The following is a 21552-nucleotide window of genomic DNA, read 5'->3' on the forward strand; positions in this document are numbered from 1 at the left end:
AGGTTGCTTAGAAACACTTAGCCACACTCTCAATGGGAATTATCAATCTGTTCTGTGTATTCACCTCCACATGCAGGGGAGAAAATTGAGTTTAACTGCTGACAGTGTTAATTGATTGCAAGTTGTTTTAGCGGGAGTATGATGTCTCAGCCCAGATTTCCTTTTATTTCCATTAATTAGATGTAGGAACATACATACAGAAATAGTGACTTCATGCCACTAGGAAGATCACTTTAGGGGGAGAGCCTTTAGTTTTTATTTGCTTACCTTTTGCCCGTGTTTGGGATGCAAATGGGAGGCCGTCTTGGCTTTTTAAATAAGGGTTTATGGCTAACACACATGTGCAGGTAGATACAGCCTGAAAACATACTTGATGTTCCTGGTTGCCACTGCAGATGCTAATCCGGGCATTGCTGAAGGGTGCCAAGAGCCAAGGCCAGTGTGTCTATGCATTTCTTGGCGGTGTGGCTTGGCTTAGATTGTCTGCCTGGAATCATCACTGTAACAACATTAATTTTAGGTTGCAAGAAGTAGGTCTGGAGAAGGGTGCTAGCCGTGGGCAATTATGGCCACAAATCCTCCCTGCTTGAGGATATACGGTTGATGGCAAGACTCTACAAGAGCAACAAGCCAACTTTGCAGCTCCTTGTTTGTTTCTTTTTCTTTTTGGGAGAATGTAGTTTGCATTCATGTGAATTTAAAAGGCGTGGAGGGGAAAAGAAAAAGGTACTAATGTTTCTGTATGGTGGAAGGGAGCAGGGGAACGAGACGGAGGTTGGTGTCCCCCCTTTGGGGTCTTCTGTTCACTAGAAATGTTCTAACATCATCCAGTGCCCAGCCCAGCCTGGGTGGAACTTTGCCACTTGGCCCCTTGTCTCTAGATTTTCTCACTTGTTTTCCTTGCTGCGCTTCCTTATGCAAGGCAGTTGGAGCCGGGCTGATCGCTGGAGACTGCATCTAGCTTTAATCCTTGCTGAGAATATTCATAAGAACATCTGCTCATGTAGATTTTCCCCATGATAACGGTTCTGTTTTCTGTGGAGAGTTTTAAAACATTTATTAACTTTTGAATGTATTATTTTATATTATTTTTATACTACAGTAGGTATGTATTTCATGAAAATCACTTAGAATTTTATTGCTTTATTAATTCATTATGCTGCTAGCAATATGCATTATGAGTAATAATATTAAAAACAAAACTGCATTTGCAGATCAAATATTTCTGTATGTACTGTTAATATTTACAACAAATCATCATCATCGTCATCGTCATCGTCATCGTCATCGTCATCATCATCATCATCATCATCATCATCATCATCATCATCATCATCATCATTATTATTATTATTATTATTATTATTATTATTATTATTATTATTATTATTATTATTATTTGCTATAACCAGAATCCTGTTGGTAAGTTACACCAAAATAAGTGCTTTGGTGTAAACTGCAGCAGTGAATTGCCATTAGTTAACAAGTTGCTGCTTGCCTCTCTTATTTTTTTTTTATTAGTTTTATTTATATGCCACATTTCTCCCAACAAGGGACCCAAAGCAGCTCACAACATTAAAATTCACACAATTAAAAAAATAAGTTAAATAATAAAAGACAAATTAAACAATATATGATTTAAAATACAATTAACATTAAAACATGAGAACATAAAAAGATTAAAATTATCTGCTAAAATGGGGTTCAGGGATTTAGTTATAATTGCTAAAAGCCTGCCTGAAGAGATGCGTCTTTAGCTTTCTTTGGAAGGGTAAAAAGGAAGGGCCCATCCTGATCTCCCGAGGGAGAGCGTTCCATAACCTGAGAGCTGCCACCGAGAAGGCCCTCTCCCGCGTCCCCATCAGCTGTGCTTGTGCTGGCAATGGGACTGAGAGGAGGGTCTCCTCTGCTGATCTTAATCGCTGAGATTGTGTGTGTTGTGTGTGTTGATATATAAAGAGGTTTAGTAGTAGCTAGTTATAATTTAACAGTGTACTTTCTGCCATTTTACATACACTGGCATAGCTAACAGGATTCAGACTTTTATTGTGAAAATCAGTTAAAATCTGGAGAGCAGAGAATCATAGAATAATAAAGCTGGAAGGGGCCTATAAGGCCATTGAGTTCAACCCCCTGCTCAGTGCAGGAAAATAAATCAAATGATATCTGCCAGGTGGTCCTCTAAATTTCTCTTGAATGCCTCCAGTGTTGGCCACCTCTTGAGGTAATTGATTCCATTGTCATAGTGCTCCAACAGTTAGGAAGTTTTTCCTGATATTCAACCAAAATCTGGCATCCTTTAACTTGAGCCCATTGTTGTGTGTCCTGCTCTCTGGGATGGTCAAGAACAGACCCTACCCTTCCTCTGAATGACAGCCTTTCAAGTATTTGAGAAGTGCTATCATATCTCCCCTCAGTCTTCTTTTCTCAAGGCTAAACATGCTGAGTTCTTTCAGTCTTTCCTCACAGGGCTTGGTTTCCAGCCCCTTGATTGTAGGTGATCATGGAACAAAAGGAAGGCTAATGATGTAGGTGATCACAGAACAAAGGGAAGCCTTTAGGGAAATTACAAAGAAGAGTGGACCACATGAGCCAGCAGAGCCTCAAGGCAACGCCTTGAGAACTCTTTATTAATTTAGCAGGATTACACAGAATGTTGTGAGAATTCAGATAGGATACTGGTTACCTAAATGCCACAAGGATTGGCAGGAGAAAGCCTTTGAACTTATGTTCTTACTCTTAAAGGAAAAGGCAGAATGAGAGGTCACCCTACCCGTCAGGAGCTGCGGCTCTATGCCAGGAGAGTTTCCTCTCATTGAAACAGGAATGCAGCTAACGACCTTGTGCATGGCTTCCCCACACTTGATCCTCCTCCTCTGAACTTGTTTCAGTTTGTCAGTATCCTTCTTGAAGTGCCATGTCCAGAACTGTACATAATACTCAAGATGAGGCCTAACCAGTGCCGAATAGAGGGGAACTAATACCTCGCAGGATTTGTGAATGTCTGTATCCCCTCTCCTAAATGCTCTTAATTGACATTGCTTCAGATTTTTTTTCTTGTAAACTGAGGTTGCCACATTTTTCCCAAACAAAATAATTCATTGATTAAGGCTGGATAAAACAGCCATTGTAGTACAGGACAAAAATCTGTATTTCTAAGATTGTAAATACACATAGCTGGGAAGGGATGAAGGAGCTGGGTTTTCTTTTTTGAAAATTCCTGCATGCCACTACTTATGAGCTTCCTCTAGCACAGAGAGTTTAGCTACTAAAATAAAAGATCATTCTTTATGGCATTTTCCTCCTCTCTGATTATTGTCTCTGATAACAGTTATTGCTAACTGGGAGAATATGACTTAATGATTGCTTTATTAAGTTTCGCTGTGCTTTTGGGGAATCTTAGACGCCAACAATATTTATTAAAGTCAGGCATGTGTTAGTAATAAATGAGTAATTCCACTGTTCAAACATAAAATGTAAAGTGGATCAGAGCTGGGTACGGCATGTGCGTGCAGAATTGCCTCTGTCTATGGAGACTGCAGGCTTATATGGAAATTGTGCTCCTTAAACGTCCAATACCAGTTGCAGTTTGTTAACTATAAATCCCTTCAATTGTTGTTGTTACGGACCGTCAAGTTGCTTCCCGCATATACCGACCTTATAAATAAGTTATCTCCATTCATTTTCTGTCCTGTCCTCAACAGCCCTGCTCAGCTCTTGCAAAATGCAAGGCCATGTCTTCCTTTAAGGAGTCAATCTGTCTTGTACTTGGTTTTCCTCTTTTCCTGCTACCCTCAACCCTTCCCAGCAGCAAGGTCTTTTCCGGTGAATCTTGCCTTCTCACAATGTGTCCAAAATAGGACAGTCACAGTTTCATCATTTTTGCCTCTACAGATGTTACAGGCTTAATTTACTCTAGGACTCACTTGTTTGTCTTTTTTGGCAGTCCAGGATATTTGCATAGCTATCCTCGAGCACCATATTTCATATTCATCTATTTATTTATTTTTTGCCTGTCAGCTTTCTTTACTACCTAGCCTTTACACTCATATATAGTGATCGGGAATACAATAGTGTGAATGATCTTGGTCTTTGTCTCCAGTGACACATCCTTACACTTGGTGATCTTTTCGAATTCCTTCATGGAGGTCCTTAGTAGACATCCACTCCGCTTTCATCTAGTTGCATCTTTAGCAACAGTGCTATTTATATTCGTCCTTTGCTCTTCCCCAGTAGATGATTGAGTGTCTTTGACCTGGGATCCCCATTTTCCAGTACTATCTCTTGTTTCATTCTGGACGGTCTCATCATTGGGTTTTCATGGTAAGGAAAGTTGGTTTACCATTACCACCTTCTGCGCAGTACTAACAAAAGTTAGCTTGAGTGTCATCACCGTTGCCTCTTCTGCTAATGTCATCTTCATCTACTGCTGCTGCCAAGGAGCTGTCACCTCAATCACTGCAGGAACTGTTCTTTCTCTTTTGCTAATGTGGCTGTTAGCCTTGAAGAGAGTGAATGCATCTTAGTCTCAGCTGTGACTATTGCACCTTGAGTGACCCTGCTAGGATCATAATACAGTCTGGCCTCCAGTGTTGTCAGTTTCATTGACACACTCAAACATCTTCACCAATTAAGGTGTCCATTGAAGAAAGGGAAATCCTTTCTAAGCTCTTGTAATAGGCTCCTTCCCAAACAGGAAGGTAACGTGGAACTAGGCTATGCTAAGCTTTGAAGTCTCTCTAGCTAAGCCTTTTCTTCAGGTGAACCACATTCAGATGTGTGTCGATGTGGGTCTATTGTGTGGAACTCCCAGAATGGAGGATTATGGGATTTGTACAGTCGTGCCCTGCTGGATGATTACCCCGTATAACGACGATTCTGCTTAACATTGAAGTTTTCGCGATCACAAAACGATGGTTTAAATGGTTTTTTTTTTCATTTCACGATGATCGGTTCCCTGCTTCGGGAACCGATTTTTGCTTTACGACGATCAGCAAACAGCTGATCTTCGGGTTTGAAAATGGCTGGCGGCTGAAGAAAATGGCCCCCCGCTGTTTTTAGGACTGATTTTTTGCTTAAGAGGCACCAGAAAATGGCTGCCGTATGGAGAATCTTCACTGGACGAGCAGGTATTCAGCCCATTGGAACACATTGAATGGTTTCCAATGCATTTCAGTGGGTTTTTTTATTTCGTTTGATGATGTTTTCACTCTACAGAGATTTTGCTGGAACAAATTAACGTCGTCAAGCGAGGCACCACTGTAATAGGAAAAAATAAATCTTATATCTAAAAACTGCCTTTCTCTGTGCTGCTTTGATATTTATCTCCTGCTTTCAATATATTGGGTTTTGTTGTCACTTTCTCAGAAGAGGATATTAGTATATTCACAAATTTCTTTTTTTTTTTAATGGTAAATTGGTGGACAGGAAAATGGAGGATTAAATGAAACAATGAGTGCCTGTTGTCGTTGCCAAAAAGATAGGGTCAGTAAGTCACAGACATGGAACCTGAGGAGGAGTAGATGCTCAGTAATTATTATGAAAACCTGGCGTCTTATATAGGCTACTTCTCTTTTTTCTCCAGTAATAAATACATGTATCAGAGAACTGGTGTGGTAGAAATAATGTTAGGCAAAGACTAAGGATACCTGCATCCAAATCCTTGGTTGACCACAGATGTCAGCAATAACCCTTGCATTGAACATCTCATATACCTGGAAAATACTTATGCGATTCACCATAAACTGGAAAGAACTTGACGGTACATAGCAACAATAATAATGAAGTATGTGTATCACTAGTTGAGAACCACTGATTTGGTAAACAGTAGATCATGAGCAAATTTGAATGAGTTGAATAGATATTTATGATATAGGTTTTTTTAATTTTTACTGTTTTTCAGTCTGGGTCTTCATCTTGCTTTAGTTTTAAAGTGAGAGATCTTACAGATACAGTTAAATCAGAACCATGGTTTAAAATTTATAGATAAATTGAAATTAAGAGGCAGTCTAAAAAAAATCATGTTTGATATATGTGCTCCAGTACTATTTCTCATGTCAGAATTAACAAAGGTTGCCCAGATGTTATGTGTAATAGATTTGGCACAATGATTCTGCATTTAGTATCATTCACAAAAGATTCCCATCTTTGCAATGTAAATCAGTGGTCAAATTCCCAAGACTAAGAAGAAGGAAACATCCTTTTAAAATATTTATATTCCTGCTAAACTTTAGCCAAGAGTGGTTATTCATTTCTCATTGTCTTTCCATTCCAGCGGTGTCAAAAGTACAATATCTGACATGATACAGGAACACAAGCGTAGTTTAGAATGCATAAGTAATTCCCTGCTACATTGTTTTTAATCAAGTTAGTATGAAGCCTTGCTCATGTTTAAGCATAACTCCCTCCATTTTGATTGCTTATTGTAATTTCACATCCACAGTGATTTTCTTTTTGGCAGCTGGTTTTGCAGGAGCAGCTTCTCCAATACAAGACAATACCTCCACATTCTATCACATGAGGATTCACATCATCCTTATCTATTCATTCATGTGCTGTTTTTCCACACAGTTGGGTCCAAAGCAGCTGTTATTCGCATAGCCAATAACAGCAATAAGTAAAGCAATAAAAAAAATAATGAAAGAAATGATCACCCTCTTCACAGTGATGACAGCAGCATGCTAGCATGCTAACCTCACTCCTTGATGAGAAGAAAACATTGAGAAAAAGGGGTTCTTCATCTTACACATAACATGGAGTCTTTTATTCAGGTTATCATCCTTCAGTATAGAGGGTGCTAAGACTGGGGTGGTAGCCTCCTTCCTCCTTTTGAACACCTGAACTGGGCTTATGGCAAGTAACCATAGTATGAATAGGTACATAATAAATAAAATACAAATCCATACAATATTGAAAGAAGTAATACAAATATACCAAGCTGATCCAATGGTGATGATACGTTTAGAGGTAGCCTATTGCTCAGTGTGGGAAGTCCATTAATCTCCTCTAATTACAGGATGTGGAAATCCATTTTGTTCTTGTAGCAATGACCCTCTTCCCTAATTAAGACAGCTGAGTGCTTTTAACCTTGCCTTAATTACTTAGGGGGGGGGATATTAAAATAGGTCATTCCTACCCTCTTTCCCACACGTCGCTATAATACGGTAATGCAGGAGGAAAACACTGTCATCATGTGCAGTGTGGCTCCAGATATCTGTCTGATGCAAATAAAGGCCCCTTGATGATACAGAGAAATGAAAAACACTGTGAAACATCATCAGTTGGTCTTGTCCCATTCTCTTTCCTAATTTTCCAGGAAGAGTATAATCAACATCATCTTATGGTAACCCTTTTCAGGATTTCCCAGGTAGAGAATACTTATAGTATAGTATACTATAAGTATACTATTATAGTATACTTATAGGATTATTTAGCACATATTTTGTACTTAAGTGCTTCTGGTTGCATTGACCTGCATTCTAATTAAGTCATTATAAAAAAACGTACTGTAAGGACATCTGGCTGAAGTGTAGATTTTGCAAGTGTGAACACTGAGTTTAGCATGCCTTGATATCTCAGCTAGAAAGATGGGTTACAAGAGGTAACTGTATTAGGGGTACAGCGGGAGGAATCATAACTCTGCGTGTGTATATATGTGTAATTGTATAATTGAATAAAACCGCTGCCTCTTTGATAAGCCTCTACAAGCTCTAAATTAGATTGAGTGTGTGAACAGTTCTATTTAAAGCTTTACTTAAACTAATTAATGAGTAGGAGTAAGTGCTCCACAGGAGGTCAGCCTCAGGGCCTGTTTTCAAAAAATGTGACAGGAACTACAGTTTAATTGTGAGAAAAATGTATCTCTATTAAACTACATTACGGAGCTCGCATGAGGGAAAGTGGTCTTTATAAAGGTAATTGAGAATTAGTCGTACAGTAAAAGCCTGAGAAATATTGTGCAGTGCTACAAAATCTCAAGTATAGAGCACCCTTATGTTAGGACTGATTGGCCACAATCCAAAGAGTGCTTTAGATATTGTTTTCAATGTTTGTTTCCACTGAGAATATATACAGTGGTGCCTCGCTTGACGAGGATAATCCGTTCCAGCAAAATCGCTGTAGAATGAAATCTTTGTCAAACAAAAGTAAAAATCCCATTGAAATGCATTGAAAACAGGTTCAATGTGTTCCAATGGGCGAAATACCTCAGCGTCCAGTGAAAATCCTCCATAGGGCGGCCATTTTCCGGTGCCTGTAAAGCGAGGAATCCATCCTAAAACACAGCAGGGAGTCATTTTACACAGCGGAAAGCCATTTTGAAAGCCTGACGATCAGCTGTTTTGATTGTCGTTAAGCGAAAAATCGGTTCCCAAAGCAGGGAACAGATCATCGTGAAGTGATTTTTCCCTATTAAAACATTGTTTTGCGATCGCAAAAGTGATCACAAAACTTCATCATTAAGCAATTTCCTCGTCTAATGAGGTAATAGTCAAGCAGGGCACCACTGTATATATATACCAGTGCATTGCAGAAGTAACTGCACAGTTTTCTAGTTTTCTAGGAAGCAAACTGCCCTATATCATATCAGAGATGCAATTAACTCACTAGGAGTAACTCTTCATTCTTTGAAAGGGGTTGGACTGAAATCTGGGATCCTTTATTTGCAATATGGGATCATTTATTTGCAAACCATATGTACTTTCGGTGAGCCATGGTCAGTCTCAATAGCTGTGTCTTGCTTGCGTCACTTGTAGTTTTTATGTAAGCTCAGGAAAAGCCAAGAGTGGAAATAAAAGAGGCAGAGGATGTAGTAGGTTGGTGGGCTCTACCATGGGCAGGATTACATCCCAATGTGATCATCTGACTCTCATTTTCGAAAATATCGGCAGCAGTGAAATTAGGAAAGCAATAGGAAGTCTAAAGAGTTGTGATACATGTAGGGGCAGGCATGTTGGTGCTGACTTTTCTTGTTGAATTTAATTGCCAAGGGAGTTTGAGCATTCCAGATGCACAGTAATCTGTAGGATTAGTGTACAAAGGAAGCTGGGTTTTTTTTAACAGTCACTCTAAATTGTTGGTTCACTTTTGCAAGAGAATTATCTAGAGATAATTTTAATAGCAAGTAAAAACATCTGCTTCATGGATTGCTGCCTTGTTGTGGCGAAGGGGGCTTGAGTAATTCAGAGAAGCTATGGGCTATGCTGTGCAGGGATACCCAAGACGGACAGGTCATAGTGGAGAGTTCTGACAACGAGATCCACCTGGAGCAGGAATTGGCAAGCCAAGAAAACTTCGTGGACAGAAACAAAAGGCTAAAAGATATGACACTGGAAGATGAGCCCCTCAGGTTGGAAGGCATCCAACATGCTACTGAGGAAGAGTGGAGGACAAGTACAAGTAGCTCCAGAGCTAATGAAGTGGTTGGGCCAAAGCCGAAAGGACACTCAGCTGCGGATGTGCCTGGAAGTGAAAGGAAAGTCTGATGCTGCAAAGAAAAATACTGCATAGGAACCTGGAATGTAAGATCTATGAACCTCCGTAAGCCGGATGAGGTCAAACAGGAGATGGCAAGAATCAACATTGACATCCTGGGCGTCAGTGGACTAAAATGAATGGGAATGGGTGAATTCAATTAGACGATTATAATATCTACTATACTAAAATGGACAGAAATGAGTGAATTCAGTTCAGACGATTATCATATCTACTATTGTGGGCAAGAATCCCCTAGAAGAAATGGAGTAGCCCTCATAGTCAACAAAAGAGTGGGAAAAGCTGTTCTGGGATAAAATCTCAAAAATGACAGAAGGATTTCAATATGAATCCAAGCCAGACCTTTCAACATCACAATAATCCAAGTTTATGCACAACCACTGATGCTGAAGAGGCTGAAATTGACCAGTTCTACAGTATGAAGATGTACAACACCTTCTAGAACTGACACCAAAGAAAGATGTTCTTGTCATTATAGGGGACTGGAATGCTAAAGTAGGGAGTCAAGAGATAAAAGGAACAACAGATAAAAGGAGTTCAAAACGAAGCAGGGCAAAGGCTAATAGAGTTTTGTCAAGAGAACAAGCTGGTCATCACAAACACTCTTTTCCAACTACACAAGAGGTGACTCTACACATGGACATCACCAGATGAGCAATACCAAAATCAGATTGATTCTGTTCACTGCAGCCAAAGATGGAGAAGCTCTATACAGTCAGCAAAAACAAGACCTGGAGCTGATTGTGGCTCTGATCATCAGCTTCTTACAGCAAAATTCAACCTTAAATTGAAGAGAGTAGGAAAAACCACTGGGCTAGTCGGGTATAATCTAAACCAAATCTCTTATGAATACACAGTGGAAATGAAGAAGAGATTTAAGGAACTAAATTTGGTGGACAGAGTACCTGAAGAACTATGGATGGAGGCTCGTAACATTGTGCAGGAGGCAGCAACAAAAACCATCCCAAAGAAAAGGAAATGCAATAAAGTAAAGTGGCTGTCCAAGGAGGCCTTACAAATAGCAGAGAAAAGAAGGGAAACAAAATGCAATGGAGATAGGGAAAGTTACAGAAAATGGAATGCAGACTTCCAAAGAATAGCAAGGAGAGACAAGAGGGCCTTCTTAAATGAACAGTGCAAAGAAATAGAGAAAAAGAATAGAAAGGGAAAAACCAGAGATCTGTTCAAGAAAATTGGAGATATTAAAGGAAACTTATGTACAAAGATGGACATGATAAAGGACAAAAATGGTAGGGATCTCACAGAAGCAGAAGACATCAAGAAGAGGTGGCAAGAATACACAGAGGAATTACGCCAGAAAGATCTGGTTGTCCCAGACAAGTGGGCATTAGAAAGCATGGTTAACAACAAGGCCAGTGGAGGTGATGGCATTCCAGTTGCTGGAGAGCAAAGTCAAGTGGGCCTTAGAAAGCATGGCCAGCAAGTTTGGAAACTCAGCAGTGGCCAGAAGATTGGAAAAGATCAGTCTACATTCCAATCCCAAAGAAGGGCAGTGCCAAAGAATGCTCCAACTACTGTACAATGGCACTCATTTCACACGCTAGCAAGGTTATGCTCAAAATCCTATAAGGCTGGCTTCAGCAGTATGTGGACCGAGAGCTTCCAGAAGTACAAGCTGAATTTTGAAGGGCAGAGGAACTAGAGACCAAATTCTTAATGTGCGTTGGATTATGGAGAAGTCCAGAGAATCCCAGAAAAACATCTACTTCTGTTTCATTGACTACGCAAAAGACTCTTCATGACCCCGTGGACCATAACACACCAGGCATTTTTGTTTTTGCCTTCCTGGGTATTCATTATTGCACCCAGTTTTGTGCCATCCACGAACTGGATGAGCATTTTGAGCACCTCCTTATCTAAGTCATTAAAAAAAATGTTGAAGAGCACGAAGGCCAGGACTGAGGCCTGTGGCATCTCACTTGTTACCTCCTTTCAGTCCAATTGTGTTCCCACCTGACAGTTGTTCAATCCAGCCCACACTTCATTAGCTTGCCAATCGGAATATCATGGGATAGTTTGTTAAAAGATTTGCTGAAGTCAAAATTATCCTACTAGAGTCTTTAGTAATTTTAAAAATACAATAGATACTTCCTTAGGGAGGTAATGTAACCCATCGTCCATTTGGGATCCATGCACATGTTCCATTCATAATTTCTGGCAGCTGTAACATGGGCTTTGGGACCCAGTGCTTCCTGCCTTTTGTTTGCTGTTTCCCCAGCATTCATGAATGTTCCCCAGTTCCAGTGGTTGATGGGGAAAGTGGACCTAATTACTGGATAGTTATAACAGGTCACCTTCAGCCTGAAATCAAAACATTATTCTCTGTACCAGGAAATCTGTTAATGTCATAGGAAGTGTTATTTAAAACAATACAAAACAAAAACTATTTTTGCACATTTTTATTTCCATTAAGCACTGTAAACACTTTGGATGAACGACTCAGTCTAAAAATATATGAGACCACAAACTTCACATTTGTGAGATTAAGAGGAAAAAAATTTGTCAACCAACGATAAAAATAAAAGATAAAAGATGAGTCTAGTTTGATGCAGACACTTTATGTAAAAATTGATACTCCACAGGGTAATTAATGATTATAGCAGCATTCTTTATTTAATGAGAGTAGCCATGCTGTTATCGCTAGATGATTGCTGTTTCCGAAGCTATGAATTTTTTATTTTTTTATTTTGTTCCTGTGAGTGGTCCTGAGATAAGTGTATCTGTGGTATCAGTTCATATTGGAAATAATAAGCAAAAATCTACAAAATCTCGCTTTATAATTTCTCACATATTCTCCTACTTTTGTAGGTAGTGATAAGTGTCTTATTAACTTCAGTGAGTAGCAGAACTATATACAGATTCAAAATTACATAAATTATCATAATATAATATATAGCGACATCGCTGGAACCAGTTGTATTGACTCTTGCCTTTTCATTGGACTATTTCAATGATGCGGAGAGGGGAGATTTGCTGCTTGGGTAACAGCCTGTCCTCCATATTATTTTACCAAGGCTTCGTGCTCTGGAGAGGACACCCTCCAAGTCCTCCATACAGAGCATGTTACCATAGTCTCTCGAGACTGAAGGATGCCTATGAGTATATAGCATAATATAATATGTGATATGGGAAAAGAAAGGAAAACATAATTTCGTAGCACTTAAAACTAATAGTTTAATTTGTATGATTTTGAATCTGTAAGTCTTTGTTGTGACCGCTGATGCTTGTAAGACGTAGGATATGAAAGGGCCAAGCCGGACCACGATGCTGCATCCTTTTCACATTACAGTCATGCCCCGCTGGATGATTACCCTGCTCTACGATGAATCTGCTTTTATGTTGACGTTTTTGTGATCGCTTTTGCGATCGCAAAACAATGTTTTAAATGGGGTTATTTCACTGTGCAATGATCGGTTCCCTGCTTCGGAACCAATTTTCGCTTTATGATGATCAGCAAACAGCTGATTGTTGGGTTTCAAAATGGCTGCCGGCTGAAGAAAATGCCCCCCCCCCCCATTTTCTAGGATGGATTCCTCCCTTCACAGGCACCAAAAATGGCCACCGTATGGAGGATCTTCGCTGGACGAGCAGGTATTCAGACCATCGGAACGCACTGAACGGTTTTTCAATGCATTTCAATGGTTTTTTAAAATTTCGTTTGATGACGTTTTCGCTCTACAGCAATTTCGCTGGAACGAATTAACGTTGTCAAGCGAGGCACTACTGTAGAAGGAGGAATGCTTCATTCCTGCATTAGACAGAGAACTCATAATGAGAAGTCAGTGATGGATAATAGCAACTCTTGTCAAACGGAAGAATGTTCAAGCTTTTTTTGTGAGCACCTTTGAAAACTCTGGTCTCTAAAAACCCATAAATAAATTTGAACTTCCTTTTAAATGTTCCCTCTGCTGAGGCATACATGGAGTAAAATGAGATGGTGCAGGAGGGTATGTTCTTGCTGTGTTTCTGGCATGTTGGAAGGTAATTGATAAATTGTAAGAAAAAGCATGTACTTCATTGCCAAACATCTGAATTGTCTGGCCAAGCAGCTGAACTTTGGATGCCTTGCTGAGTTTCTCAGAGTTTCAGCTTTCTATACTGCTAAGTTTTTTTAAAGAAATAAAATAGTTGATTTTTTAAAATATCATGATTCATAGCAGTGCAAGTTTTTTTTATTGGGGGGGGGGGAAGGACAGGATTGCCTTCACAGGGAAGAGAAGTTGGATGGCTATCTCCTATCCCCCTTCCCATTCTTCTTATTGACCATTCCTTTAGAACTGTCTCAGATTACTCTTGCAGCTGCTAAATGGCCTTAAAAGGATCTGGTCTTCTTTTAACAAGAAAGCAATAAAATCACCATGCTCAGTGTATTTGTTTGTTAAGGCTAGGATGTGGGAATCTTTGGCTCTGGACACGACTTGGCCATGAAATTGATGGAGTGGCCTTGGGCTAGTCGTTACTGCACAGCCCGACCTATCTCACAGCTTTGTTGTCAGGATAACATGGGTAGGAGGAGAGACATGGACACCATCTTGATCTCATTGGAGAAGATGGGGGATATAAACATAACAACCCATCAATTAGAAGCTCTCCTATGTGTCAACAATTGGTATCTACTTAGTGAAGTTAGTTTCCATATCACATTCTTAGCCCATTTCATTACCATCCTGTGGAGTTATCTGACAGTCATAAAAAGGACCAGAGAAACTACTTCATCAAAGTCGGGAGAGCTTTTGTCATTAAGTCACGAAGGTGGAAGTGGTTGCTTAGACAAAACCAAAGCAGAAGGAGTTTGCAAGACACTCATTTCATGCCATTTTCATCCTGGGTGATGACAGAAAACTGGACAGTTCATCCTGATCTTGAAGGCTGTAAGAAAGTGTAATGCAGGAGCACTACAGGTTTAAAAGACACTCCAAATGGAACACAAATATAGATGTAATTTGTACTTGTTTTGAAAAAAACCTTTAACATTATGATAACTGCTAGTGTGGTGTGGTGGTTAGAAAACTAGCCTGGAACATGAGAGATCTTGATTCAGTTAGAGATTTTGAGTTCACGTTCCAACAGAGCAGTGAAACTTACTGGCTGGCCCGGGTCCACTGTCTTTTCTCTTAGCTTGACCTACTTCACAAGATCATTGTTGTGAGAGTAACACGCTGAGAAGGAAGAGCACTGTGTATGATACTTTGAGCTCGGGAGAAGCGTTTGAGGAGATGGGATACAGAAGTAAATAACAAACAAAAAAGGATTGGTTTTGTATTTTTCTAAAAATGAGCTACTGTTAATACTTTCCCCTTGCATTCTGTGCCTGTTGCACTTTTGCTTAAATGACTCATTGTAAAATATGTTGGTTGTAGCAGTTCATGCTTTTTTTGCATATCTGTGCTACTATGAATTTTCACTGTATTGTTATTGTAATTTTCAAGGCCACACAGTGGAGTGTTCTAATTCCTGTGGCTAACTGTAGCTATGCTGCTCCTTCATAATTTACCCAACACAAGAGGTGGAATGGGATTAATCTTGGTAGTTCATATCACTTCCTTTTTGGTAAGTGGAATTTTAGCAACCTAACTTCCTTTTCTCATCTCTCATCCTTCCCATCTCTCAGAGAGGATTGGTAGGGTTCGCTTCAAGCAGATCAAGAAAGACATATCAGCTGTTTTGTCCCTGAAAGTGGCTGGCTTTTCCTGAGATAAGGCGAATCCTTCTCCTGTTTCTTAGAAGTCTGCTTTGTGGGATCATTCAGCTCTTTCATTTCATGAGTAATACTATGGAATGTGTTGCCTGTTGGTATCTGCCAGGCTCCCTCCTTTCTGACCTTCGGGAAACATGTGAAGGCTAAGCTTTTCAAAGAGGCCTTTGGTATCCTCCTCCTCCTCTGATATTCTTGCAGGCCCACGAGTCTTAATTTGAGTTTTGTCTGCTGTTGGCTAGATGTTCTTTTCATTGATTTTTAAAAATTACTCATGGGTTTATGCTGTGGGAGGGTTATTATTTTTACTGCTATTTTTATTTTTACCGTTGTTAGCCACCCAGAGTAGTGTTCTGTTTCTAGATAGATGGGATACAAAAGTAACAGACAGACAGACTGACAGACAGACTGACTGACTGAATTTGCTTGGAATGTAGATGACAGCTTCAGGGAGATGATTTTTTGCTGAGAATGTGACAAGGATGGTGGTGTATGCCTGGGGTGGAGGAGAGAGTTAAATTTCCCCTTTCCTTGGTCTGCATAGTACTCAGTTTGTCCCTTTGGTTCTCATTTATGCGCACATTAACTGTTTCCACACAATTCACATTGCATCCAGTCAGAATGTGCAAAATTGCTATTTAAAATATGCTACAAAATTAAAGGGGAAATGAGAAAAACCAAATAATGTGGTGCCCAGAGTGTGTTTTATCACTATGGGGTGATGTAGGGTGTCAAAACAAGCACAATAACAGCAACTTTAAAGGCCAACAGATTTACTTCAGCGTGACCTTTCCTGGATCAAAACCAGCTTCTTCAGACTCAAGTAGTGGAAATTCATGTTCTCTATATTTATACATATCACTGTGAGAATGGAGATAATGGACAAAGTGACAAGGGCTTAAAAACGCGTCTGAACATTATGAGTCATAGGATTGTGGTACAAAACACACTCCCATCTACCATGATATCATTGCAGCAGTACCTACATCAGTGTGTGTGTGTGGCAGCAGCATGCAGCACAGCATGAGCTACTTGAAACCATGTGAGATTTCTCCTGTATCATTTACAGAGTCCACAGTAATTTATAGTAACTATAAGTTATTGTTACATAGGGGAAGGGGTGAATTTATTCCTTCATAAATTAAAACTGAATCCAATTGTATCTTAGTTATCTAAGAAAATAGATATCTGGAAAAATAATTCATTATCTGGAAAAATAATTCATTACAAGCAGCCAAATTATTTCTAACTTGTTATTTCCAAGCTCTTTATCAAGTTTGGACCTGAGAACCACTTGTTTTGATCTGATTTGATCAACCATATTGATCTGTGGGCAAAAAAGTGATCTGGTGGTTCATGTTCTCATCATCTATGTTCTGTTCAGTGGTAGGATAGGGAAATTTATAACCTATACCTGGAATCTATTTTCATCATTTAAATTGTCTCCTTTGTTCTGATTGACATAGCTTTTTAACAGAATGATTGTGCAGGGGTCTAAGACACATGGAAACTCTAATGTTCATCCTGGCCCGATATGAAAGATCATGTATTTGAGCTGACTTGAAAAATATGATTCTTGGGGTCTAGGCTGGCCATAAACATGTTCCAAGAGATGCCAGACATTGCCGGATGGAAGCCTGCCGTGACCCAGACCCTTGATGTTCATGTTGCAATTTCTTCTCTTCAACAGCTGGCAAAACATGTCATCTTTTGAGTTCAGCCTCTGTGATTAGTTATTAAAGGCCTCTCTTTCTCTTTGAAAGATGGGTTAGAAATACAAAACTATTTTTATGTGTGTTCTTTCGGAATTCCAGCACTCCCAGACTTTGAGTCAGTTGCACACAGCTGCTCTCTTGGCCCATAATTCATAACGTCCAACTAATTTCTTGCTGTGTACTAACAGCCTGATGTTTATAAAGAACTGGAAAAAGTGCAGGGTAATTTATTTTTCTGGTCTGTTTAAATTTTTCATTGTGACAACAGATTTACATTTTGGGCTTTGCATTTTCTTTATAGCTTTTTATTTGCATCTGTCCCCTCTCTGAGCCTCTCGCTGTTTCTCTACAATATGTATGTATAGTCAAATCTATGGTTTGTGCACTGAAACACTTTACCAAATTAAATCCCTCCATATACATCCTTAATTTATTTCTAACTCTCAATTCATGACTCAGAAAAATTAATGGTCCTGGGGTGGTGTTTTGTGTGTTTTTTTTTTTTAGCTGTAGGCTTTGGGCAACGGCTGAGAAAATGTATTTCTTATTCTCTATAGCCAGCATGGGTCCCAAGAAGCATGCAGCTCTCTCTGTCATCTCCAGGAGATGAATTGAACTTTTGGTATGTGAAGTGTCAAATAGATTGGAGAAGTATTATGTCCTTTATGCCCAAACATGTTTTCGAAAAGTTCTCCTTTGTGCTTAGTTGGTTAAAACAGAAACATGTGGGCTGGAATCCTGATGGTGTTTGTGTGTAAGGCTTGCGTAATTTGCTGCGGCTAATTGCAGCTAATCGCTGAGGTGCCAGGGCACCATTGCTTGTCTGGTCATGCATCCAAATGTACAACTAAGATGTTACTTGTCAATTAGGCGCAGCACGTAATGCAACCTTCATGTGAACACTAGTTTGATTCAGGCCAAAGAGGCATTTACAGTGATATCTCACAAGAACTGGAAGTTGTGTTGGGAAGTTAATGGATGACTTCTCAATCTCTTTTCTCAGCTGGTTGAGGATTTTTAAAAACATGGGTAGAGAAAGGTAGGAGTTAGCCTTATGCTGAGGCTAGTGCTGATTCAATGGATGCTACAATTCAGGGCCTCAGACTATGAGATACGTCTAAATAAAGACAGCTTATTAAATTTCAAGATAAGAGCGATCTCCAAAGATTGAGGGGCCAAATTTCAGCCCCTGCAACCTACCGAGGACTGCACCAGCACTTGAAGAACAACACTGGCTATGGCTGGAAGTCCACTTCTGATTGTGACAACGGTCAGCAGCCCATTTTTTAGTCTGTACGTGAAGACGGTAAGGGAAAGATGCTGCCGTGGATCGTCAGGGGATCAAAGAGTGGTCTGTTCCGTGGTTAAAGCTAAGTGATGCTTCCGTGCTCTGTGCCAACATCCTGTCTGAAATTTAAAACAGGGAAAAGGTCAAAGCCGTAGCACGGTGTAAACAGGTACAAAGCCACCCACCAACCCATTTTGTAATGCCTTTTGCTACATATCTCAAAGTTGCAGCTTTAATGTTAACTGCTATTGGACTCAGAGTGAACTCTGGAAGAGATGCTTTATGGGAAGAAGCCAGATAACAGAACACTTGGAAGTGCTGTCAAAAGCTAACCTTCCCTTTATTCTTCTCTTGACACAAAGACACTAGAGGACTGAATTTTGTGCAAAGCTGTTCCCCGTTCCACCCCCTTGCAGCTCTCTCTGAAGAATGTAACTGTTCCTTTCTAAGCACACAGTGTTCATGTAACTGCTGCATTATAACAATGAAGGATGGAAATTTTCTCATTCCCTGTGTTTCAGTAGAACTTGTAACTCCTACATTAGGATTGAATGATGTCGCTAATGTCCATCTTTTGGATATATATCTTGGAAATTTAGATGTCACATATTCTAACATCGTTTTTAACATGCTGTGTGAGTTTAGAATGTGTATCTACATAGAGGCTCCTCAGATGGAAATTCACAGAAAAAGAAGATGGAAGACATTCATGGAAGGGTAGAATTTCTTACAGGAATGCATCCTTTTGCATACAAAAGCTCCTTGGTTCAGTCTGTAGTCTCTCCAGTGATGACTTTGCCTAAAATCTTAGAGCTCCGCTATTAGTTATCGTAGACAATACTGAATTTGGTGGACCAGCAATGTCCATCTTGGTATAAGGCAGCTTTCTGTCTGCTTCTGCAGTCATGTTGAGACTGTAATAGAACATTTGTTGTTATGTGCTGTCACTCAGATTGCTTAAAACCTATGGCAACCCTTCGAATTAGTGACCTCGAAAGGTTCTGTCATTTACAGCCCTGCATAGGCCTTGCAATCTCAACATCATGACTTATTCTATGGACTCAATCCATCTTGTATGAATTTTCTGTCTTTTCTGACTGCCTTCAATTTTTTTCAACATTCATTCATTCATTCATTCATTCATTCATTCATTCATTCATTCATTCATTTATTTATTTATTTATTTATTTATTCATACATACATACATACATACATACATACATACATACATACATACATACATACATACATACATACATACATACATACATACATACATACATACATACATACATACATACATACCCCGCCCGTCTACACCAACGTCTACTCTGGGCGGCTAACAATAATGCAAAAAGTAAAAACAATATAATAAGATAAAAACAACAACAATAATATAATTCAAAGATGTCAAAAGTAATTAGGTGATGACAGGAGAGAAAGCCTGCCTAAAGAGCCAGGTCTTAAGTTTGCTCTTATTATCTTTTCCAGTGAATCGAGAGGTGCCCAAAATACGATAGCCTCGGTTTAGTCATTCTTGCTTCTAGAGAGAGTTCAGACTTTGATCTAGCACCTGCTTATTTATCTCTCTGGCAGTCTCTGATATCTGAAAGACCCTTCCAAATTTGTGACCTAATCCATTTGTGCCCTTAGTCACTTATGATCTGAGCCAAGGGGGTGGATACCTTGGCCCGCCCGTGTGATCTCAGAGTCCACTTCATATGTTGGATACACGTGTATGGCGGGGGGGCTGAGTAAATATTCTTTATGCTCAATAAAAATGGGGAGGGAACTCTAGTGATAGAGCAGACTTTTCTTGACCACCCCACTGGAGGGATCTACACAGCATGACTCTTCTCCCAGGAGGTGTAGTATAGAGTCAAACTTCCAACTTCTCTTATCACATTGAACTGCCCACTTAGCTTTACTAGCTCCCCTAAAAACAATTCTGCCCCACATGACTTCCTCCACAGACTTTTGCAGTCAATGTGCCCCTCCTATTTAGCACAAGGAATATATTTGCTAGACCAAAGAGCACAGTCGTGCCAAGTGACATAGAAATGAATGATGTTGCATTAGGACCCCCAAGCTAAAATGGGCCGCATCAACAAACCAGTTCATGTTACTGGGCATATTACTGGAGGTGTAACGCTGATGAATAGAGTACATGCCAAAGCAACATGTGGTTGTATTTAAAATTCAGGTTGGGAGTTTTCCTGCTGATATGTTTTTGCTCACAGTTGGTCTTTTGAATCTTTCCTAAACCCTATATAATATACTGCCACTCATGCTATGTGTTTCCCTGGTGAGCTGTTTTGTATATTGAGCATAATTATTCCTTCTCTGCCAATATGTGCTCCTTTTTGCCAGCACAAAGGCACTGTTGGATTCCTCTACTCTCCTGGGTGGGAAGGGGACTTGGCATTTGAGTCTCATATTTTTGGTGTTTAATTGTTCTGGATTTCAAGCTTTGTATGTTTTGCAGCTCTGTAAATTTCCATCCCCCCCTCCTCTTTCTGTCGGGAAGCCAAGGAATTACTGATTTAATAAAACATTCTGCTGTAATTATGCATGCTAATGGACCCTGATTTTATTGATGTCGTAACTGCAGAGACTTAACCTCAAATAAAGTTGTCAATCTCCCAATCAACCCAAAAGATAAAATGGAGAATCAGGTTTTTAACGGTAAACCTTAAGTGTAATTGTGTTTTCTCCCCATTTTCCCCACCTCTCTTCATTATTTAACTCCTTTATTGGTTATGGGTTATGTTATTGAATTGCACCCTTTTGGTGTGAGTGAGAGAGGGGGGGATTTAAAATTTAAGAATCAATTTGGAATGGCAGGCCATGTGTATTTCTTCCTTTCAGTTTAGGTAAGGCAAAACCGTTTCCTTTTCAGGTTCTTTGTTGGTGGAAAAAGTGCTTTGCTTGATTGTGAACAAAATTTAAATTTACAGTTGCCTATAACCCTTCATTCTGTTTACTTATACATATGATTTATACATACCAGCATTTATGCCTTGGCCTTCTGTTTCGAATCTCCTAAGTGGGTTCCTGTAATGTGGTAAAGGTAAAGGTAATGGTTCCCCTTGACAATTTTTTTGTCCAGTTGTGTCCGACTCTAGGGGACGGTGCTCATCCCCGTTTCCAAGCCATAGAGCCAGCGTTTTGTCCGAAAACAATCTTCCGTGGTCACATGGCCAGTGCGACTTAGACACGGAACGCTGTTACCTTCCCACCGAGGTGGTCCCTATTTATCTACTCGCATTTGCATGTTTTCGAACCGCTAGTTTGGCGGAAGCTGGGACAAGCAACGGGCACTCACTCCGTTGCGTGGATT

General features: G+C 39.8%; 1 protein-coding gene across 11 annotated transcripts in view; it reads left to right on the forward strand.

Moving 5' to 3' along the window:
• PARD3 (par-3 family cell polarity regulator) overlaps positions 1 to 21552 on the forward strand; it is a 578687-nt gene that overhangs the window by 144763 nt on the left and 412372 nt on the right. The window lies entirely within an intron of this gene.

The sequence above is a fragment of the Pogona vitticeps genome, chromosome 6 (genome assembly GCF_051106095.1).
Source record: "Pogona vitticeps strain Pit_001003342236 chromosome 6, PviZW2.1, whole genome shotgun sequence".
In the NCBI taxonomy this organism is placed as follows: Eukaryota; Metazoa; Chordata; class Lepidosauria; order Squamata; family Agamidae; genus Pogona; species Pogona vitticeps.